The 8,369-nt window shown below is 37.8% G+C and overlaps 1 long non-coding RNA gene across 1 annotated transcript in view; it reads right to left on the bottom strand.

Moving 5' to 3' along the window:
- Positions 1 to 1,386: 1,386 nt before the first annotated feature.
- LOC128248507 (uncharacterized) overlaps positions 1,387 to 8,369 on the bottom strand; it is a 71,632-nt gene continuing 64,649 nt past the window's right edge. The window contains exon 4 of the long non-coding RNA XR_016242757.1: positions 1,387 to 1,770. This is a non-coding gene — a long non-coding RNA (uncharacterized LOC128248507). The remainder of the gene's footprint in view (positions 1,771 to 8,369) is intronic.

Genomic DNA, 8,369 nt, shown 5'->3' with positions numbered 1-8,369 from the left:
GCACATCTTCCTATCTATTCTGTATGATTTAAACTCATCTATTCTTTTCTATAACTTCTTTGACCTACTTTATTTCCACGCATTCTATCTTCTAACTTGCAGATTCATTTTATCTATATCTCACTCATTTTCTATTCTATTCAGGCTCATCATTTTCATTCTACCAATTTTTTCATCTTCCATCTTTTACATTTTGCTGCAACTGTCTTCCAATTCGTTCTTTCATTTTGCTTCTCATTTCCATTTATTCCTCTTTATTGTGAGAGAATTTGCTTTCAAACAGAATATGTTACAATAGTAGTTTACCTTCACTGATTAGTTCTCCATTTGCTTTTATTTTTATCTTGTTCTTTTTCATTGGCACCAACGGTAGAGACTCGGAAAAATGCTTTCCTATACGTTTTCTATCTCCCTTAAGTTCTAAGTTCAAAACCTTCCTAAGTCTATTTTGCTATTCATCTTTCCAGTTTCAATAAAATAAAATAGATTTTAAGACCTGTGATCGAACTGATCAACTTAACTCCTCCACCTTATTACAAACATTATTTCTCGGGCAGTAGATTGAGAGAATTGTGCAGCACTTCTATTTCATCTTCCCTCTTGTTCACTGTTCCAGCATTATAACACACGATGGCAATTGATGATGTGTTCTCATTTATTAAATCCCTTGAATAGAGGTTGGACTTCTATAGAAGCTTTAATATTTTACAATATATTTTTTTTTCATTCTATCTTTTATTTCTCTATGCGTAATATCATCGAGTTACTATTACTTTTGTTTTACCACAAGACAACAGTGAGTGAGCAATTTTATGATCCAAGACATTTCAGCAGTGATCAAACCGCAGTTGATTTTATTGACTATAATCTACCCACGCTCCCTTCTTACAACGGGGGTCTAATACAAGGAAATTATCATTAGAAATATTTGTGTATTAAACTGGTAGGTCGTCTGGGGTGACTTAACTAACATCTACGAGCCTTCTCAGAATAGAAGATCATTACGGAACATACTGTGGGATAAAAAAAAATGGAACCTGTAAAAGAACGAACGACATCCGGAAAGTGAACGGCAGTCCAAAATTATGTGTATTCATGGCAGTCTGCTAGAAGAATCGTGAGAACGCCGGGCTAAATGTTTAGCAGTATTTCGTCTGTTTTCAAGTTCTGGGTGCAAATTCCTCCGAGGTTGACTTTGCCTTCAACCTTTCTGGGTCAATAAACTAAGTATCAGTTGAATACTGGAGTAGATGTAACCGACTTACCCATCCACCAAAATTGCTAGCTCTGTGACAAAAGTCGAAACCAGTATTACGAGGTGGTGCTGAAAAGTTCTGGCTTTGGATAAAAGAAAATACAGGAGAATCAGCTATTTATGATTTTTATTCCACTTATTCCTCTCTCAAATTCACATACTAACTACAGCGGTCCTTCAGTTTTTCTAAGCCTTGTAAAAGAACTTCGAAGATTGGGTCTCCAGCCAGGCTTTTCGCGACACCCTTAACGCCAGGAATTTTTCAGCACTTCCTCGTATGTGTGTACTCAAGGTTATCATGCATGAGCTGCCGTGATTTTCAGAGAGTTGCACGGGATCCCGACCATCAGTAGTCAAGTTACAACAGTTAGAAGAATATTGCCACAGGGGAACGCCTGACGCAAGGCACAGAGCGACACATAAACTACGATGGTCCTACTCCACTGTATCCCTAATATATAACCGATCGTCTCTGCTGCCTTGGCGGTGGCTTCAACATGGCAGCAGTCAAATGACTGAAACAAGTAAAAGAGTAAAAGAATATTATAATATAAATAATATATATATGTGTATATATATATGCATATATACATACATATATGTACACACACACACGCACACACACACATACATACATATATATATATATATATATATATATATATATATATATATATATATATATATATGCATGTATTGGTACAGGATGTTACCAAGCGTAAAAAACATGGATAACAAAGACAGATTTGGGTATGCGAAGAATGAGAGAAACAAATGGAAAACAAGACAAGTAACATAAAGAACGACCCTTCATCAGTTTTCGGCTGTTCATCTGCTCCTCATTTCGAGCAATTCACAACAATATGAGGCTTCGAATGGCATTTGCTCCCGTGAACGAAAATAAAACGTGGGATTGGCGGAGGGTCAAAGTTGGTAACAAAAACAGGACAGTTGAGACATACAACAAACCAAGCGAAAACAGACATGGAGGGCTTTTAGGCCAGACGAAGTGAGGTAGTGAATGCTGGAGGAATATTGTCTTTGACAAGGGAAAAGATAGAAGGAGATAGATAAGAATGCCTCTGGTCTGTAAGACAGACTGAAAGAAAACAAAAATGATTACGTGAGGAAAAGTAAGATGGACGATGGTCACGTGTGAGCAACGAGAAAAAGCATAAGAGGGAGAGTGAGAGAGAGAAAATTGTGAATGTGAGAAAAAGGAATTAGAGAAAGGACGAGATAGAAAAAAACGATATATATATATATATATATATATATATATATATATATATATATATTTGAAGAAAGCAACAAAAATTCAATAGGTTATAGCAGTACGTACGTTTCGTACAAACTTAATTTGTACGAAACGTACGGACTGCTATGACCTATTGAATTTTTGTTACTTTTCTTCAAATTTTATTCACCAAATCTCTTGATTTTGTTTTGGGTTTTCACCCTACCAAACCCTGGTGACTCAAACATTTTAAGTACCACATTGAATCTTTTGATTAAATCTATATTATATATATATATAAACACACATGCACATACATGAATCACTTCTGATGCGAGCAAGTGAGCTTTAGACTACTTCTCGCCAACATACTAAGTACCAGTAATATAATGCGCAATATCAAACAGTCTGTACACTTGCCACGCCAGCAAATATCCCAAATATCAAACGGTATGCCAATATCAGTTACCCCAAACATCGACTTCAACCTCTTCATCATTCTCGACGTCTGCATCATCATGTCGGATTAAAAGCAAAATCCAAGAGAATAATGTCTAACAAATGAACAAACAGACAAAGGAACAAAAATAGAATAGAAGCGTAAAAATTACACAAGAAGAAAGAGAGAATCACGCATAAATTGAATCAACAACAAAAACAACTCCAAAACAAATATTATAATATTATAATGTGGGAGTATTTTGCCATACACAAGGAAATTGAAATGCCTTTACTTCCACTCAAATTTAGCTGGGTTGTGTTGGACACTTGATGTATTTTGTTTTAGTGGTTTCCTTTAGGTGTCTTATTATTATTATTATTATTATTATTATTATTATTATTATTATTATTATTATTATTATTATTATCATCATTATTATTATTATCATCATCATTATTATTATTATTTTGTTGTCTACTGCTTTTCGAATTTCTATCATTATTTTAGTAAAATGGAACTTTCACAGATCAGTAGATTGGGCTGCAGAAAAAAAAAGATGAAAGATATGGGGGGGAAATGGTTGGGAAATGGGGGAAACAAAATATTCAGCATAAAAGAAAACAAATAAACAACCTAAAACATCATAAAATAAACTGAAAATAATCGCGCGGCAGCAACAACAAAAGGGAACAACAACAATAATAAATACTAACAAATGTCGTCCCCGCCACCTTTTTTTTTTTATATGTTCCATAAAATAGAAAATAATGAAAACAAACGAGAAAAGAAGAGACGGGTGTGTACATGGATGGGTGGGGACGAAATTGAGGAGGAGATGAAAAAAAAAAAAAGAAGACAGAAACACCGTCGCCACTTTTCAGTTACCAAATATTCCTGCCTTGTAATTTCTCAACCATTTATTCCTTCAATGCTTTTATTCTCTTGCTATTGCTGTTTGTCATTAGCTGACGGATGGTGGTCGGTTGTTGATGTTGTTGTTAATGCTAGAGGTGGTATCGAGGGGGGGGGGCGATAATAATGGGAGCGGCGGCAAGCGGTGGCATCGGCGGCAAGCGGCGGTAAGCGGTAGCAGCCGCGGTTGCAGTGTTGATATTGGTGATGGTGTTTTTGATGTTGTGCTTTGTGGTAGGTAGTGTGTGTGTGTGGGGGGGGACGAGTCTTCTTGTTGTTCCTCTCACTGGTGTTCTTGTTGTTATTATTGTCGCCGTTGTTGTTGTTGTTATTGGAGGTGGCAGTGTTCGTAGTCGTGGCACTGGCGATGATGATGGCTGAGATGGTTTTGTTGGTGGTGCTTATTAGCTCCGATGCTGATATCGATGAGAATAATGAAGACTATGGTGATGATGAGAATGGCGATGATGATTGCTTAGTGGCGAGTGTGGGAGATCATGGTGGTGTAGGTGTAGGGGTAGGTGTAGGTGTTGGCGTTGGCGCCAATGATATCGGATATGTAGATTATGATGGTTTGTGCTGGTGTGTGACTCGCGGAGATGGCACACGTACTCTTGTTGCAACCATGGCACTGGAGGTTGCAACAGTATACGTACTACTCTTTTATTCTTTTTTTTGTTTGTCATTTGACTGGGGCCATGCTGGAGCAGCGCCTTTAGTCGAACAAATCGACCCCAGGACTTATTCTTTGGAAGCCTATAACTCATTCTTACTTGGAAGCCTATTACTTATTACTTATTCGGTTTTCGCCGAACCGCTAAGTTACGGGGACGTAAACGCACCAATATATGTTGTTAAGCGATGGTGGGGGCACAAACACAGACACAAAAACGTACACACACACACATGTATGTATGGATGTTGGAATTGTTACTTGTGTTCGATTGATAACGATAGCTAGAGTGGCGGTATTAGTGTTGTGGTAGGAGTAAAAGAGAGAATGGATACAGTTTAGTTGATGTAGCAGTACACCATTGCAGCTGCTGGAGATTAGCAAAGTTACTGTTGATGTTTGGCCCCAGGTCAACCATTAACGGGCATACCTACAATCAAGCTCATTTGATCATAAACCCATTTTGTCTCTTATAGACTCGGAAGAGAACTGATATAAACAATAGAAATGTATTGCCCCGCACAGACACTGCTGGGGATGTTCAGAGCAATTGTAGATCTAGTCTTTCTCATTCGCAAAATGAGCCCTCCCCCATTAATTTTGCACAGATTGCTTTCAATTTTGGTGTATCGATGCAACCGTAATTTTGATTACGATCAACCAATTACTTCATCTTGTAAATTAAAGAATGTAGGGCGCTGGAGTGGCTGTGTGGTAACTAGCTTGCTTACCAACTACATCGTTCCGGGTTCAGTCCCACTACGTGGCACCTTGGGCAGGTGTTTTTCTACTATAGCCTCGGGCCGACCAAAGCCTTGTGAGCGGATTTGGTAGATGGAAACTGAAAGAAGACCGTCGTATATTTCTATATATATATATATATAGCGTCATACTAATACATTCTTTTGTTATTTACACCACCTGTCCTCGTCTGTTGTTGTTTTTTCGTATATTCTCCCATATATATACACACACACACACACATATATATATATATATATATATATATATATATATATATATATATATATATATATATATATATATATATATATATATATGTGTGGGTATTTGTGTGTCTGTCTGTTTGTCCCCCCAACATCGCTTGACAACCGATGCTGGTGTGTTTACGTCCCCGTAGCTTAGCGGTTCGGCCAAAGATCGATAGAATAAGTACTAGGCTTACAAAGAATAAGTTCTGGGGTCGATTTGCTCGACTAAAGGCGGTGCTCCAGCATGGCCGCAGTCAAATGACTGAAAGAAGTAAAAGAGTAAAAAAAGTGTAAAAGAGTAATCTGATGTTATTTGGAATTAAATTTGAGAAATTTGGGTAATTTTAGCCAATCAACAGACAGTGTTGTATTAGCAGCTTGTTACCATGACGGCCACACGCTCTGTTGTGGTTCACTATTGTCTGTGCTGCTGTTGTCTGTTAATTTTTCACAATTGATTCCTCAAACCACGAAATTCTTTTTACCCGCGTATTTGGTTTTAATTATTCTGTCTGTTAGTATATTACATATTTGTCTGTGCTTCTGTGTGTTAGTATTATTCTGTACCTCTTCTGTGTATTAGTATTTTTATATATTTTTCATTTCATATATTTTGGGGACTCATTGACTCGGATGGATTTATGATTTCACTAGGTTAATTCTATTCATTAAAAAATTTTAATTAGGAGTATTTCATAAACCATTAGCTTCAGATTTCAACAGCTAAACCGAAATTTAGCCCACATAACAGGAACTGAGAGGGATATCGAGGAACAGAGAAACTGTGGGTGATACAGATAATTTAACATTATTTTTTAATTCTGCATGCAAAAACGTATAAGATACAGGTATTTTTTTCCTTGGGACAAATTCTTTGTTGAACAGTGTTATTCTTATCATAGTTTACAAATCCAAGCCAGAAAACGTTGCCCAACTTTAGTGTTTTGGAGACAGACGCCTCCTGTTCACATACCCACACGATGAAGAGACAAAAGAAGCAGTAAGATGATATATGTTGATTTTATTAGGCATTTCTGTTTATTTAGCAACCTACAGTCAAATTAGGTATTTCTGTTTATTTAGAAACCTACAATGAACAGATCAGACGCTAAACTACGAATTTCACAGGGTACAACCTAAAAGTTGACGTTATTTTGATGGCTCAAATACTGTTAGCTCTGCGGGGATTTTGTGATTCTGAAAATATGGTTATTGTTCTGTTGGTATTCAAAGTTGGTGTTAATGGCGGTGGCGGTGGTGTGTTTAGTGATGATAGTGGTAGTGATGATTTTTGGAGGGCGATTGTGTTGGTCGGTTGCGTCAGTGACGGTGATGGCGGTCGGTGCTGGCTGTAGTGGTGATGGTTGTTGTTGTTGTTGTTGATGGTGGTGGTGGTGGTGGTGGTTGCGGTGGTGGTGGTGCTGCTACTGCTGGTAGTGGTGCTGGCACTGGTGGCGGTGGTTGCGGTGGTGGGTGGTAGTGGTGGTGGTGGTGGTGGTGGTGGTGGTGGTGGTGATACTGTTGCTGGTGCTGGTGGTGCTGGTGGTTGGGGGCCCGGTGGTAGATGCGGAGACGATGTTGCCGACGGTGGTAGCAATTGGTGTCGGGGGAGATGGTTCATACTTGCGGTGGCGGTTGTAGTGTATTTCTTATTGCTGACGAGGTGGGCGTGATTGTTGCCGGTTGTAGCCTCATACTTAATAATGGTGGTACTAGTGATGCTACCTATTTGTGTTTGTGGTGATGTTTGTGATAAATCAAAGATTAGTAAGAAATCAATGTCCAAACAACCTGTTGTGCACATGCGAAGGAAAGTTTAGCAGCTTTTCGATTGACAGAGAATAAATTTTACCATTTCCTTTTCTTTATTTCTTTCACTTTTTGCCTGAAGACTGTTCGCGTATTTTCAATGCGTCCTTCCACATGATCACATATAGAAACACGTACACAGTTATTGGCAAACAAATACATCCATAGCATAACAAAACAATATACATGTGCATAAAAACTACAAATGTACAAACATTTCGTTCAGGAACATGTTTTGGTCTAAACTTAAGCCAAATAATAAAGTGATATTCAGCCCCAGGATTATGTCAGATTATGTTATTACACATTATAAAATCTATATGGTGAAACTCACTTTCGTAAATATATATACGAACATCTGTATACGTGGAAAATGAGCACTGCTGTCTCTTTGTATAGCTACGTTTGTTTCTGTGCGTGTATGCATGTGTGTGGGTCAGTTTGTTTTTGTCCAATGATAGAACATAGTACAGCGGTTGCACGACTATAAACACATAATGGTGTAGAAGTGTTGGTGAAAATTAACGAAGTAGCACAGTTATTTTAATATATTTTGTTGTTTGCATGAAACAAATGGTTCGATTACCATTTGATTATTATTATTCGTGACTTTATGCTTACAATATTTTCATTCATTAACTAGATATGTAGATAAATAGATAAATAGGTAGAGAGCCAGATAGATAAAGTGACATGTATGTGTGTGTGTGAGTGTGTGTGTGTGTGTGTGTGTGTGTGTGTGTGTGTGTGTGTGTGTATGTGTATGTGTGTTTAATGGCTGCAACACAATTTCAAGTAATACCATAACTTGTTTGTGCACTTAAACATAAGCAATATAAATGTGGCTTTTGAAGCCTGTTAGTGAACTACGTTGGTTACAACGATGCGGGTTCCAGTTGATCCGATCAATTAACGTGCAAGTGGCTGAGCATCAAGAAATGCGTGTACTTTTAACATAGTCCTCAGGGAGAATCTGCGTGACACTGTGTGTGCCAAGGTTAGCCCTATGAAATTGAGGTACTACTCATTTTTGCCAGTTGAGTGAGCTG

Source organism: Octopus bimaculoides, chromosome 8, assembly GCF_046866305.1.
Source record: "Octopus bimaculoides isolate indiv1 chromosome 8, ASM4686630v1, whole genome shotgun sequence".
Lineage (NCBI taxonomy): Eukaryota > Metazoa > Mollusca > Cephalopoda > Octopoda > Octopodidae > Octopus > Octopus bimaculoides.
Note: the sequence above shows the minus strand (reverse complement) of the source record. Positions and strands in the feature narration are given on the sequence as shown.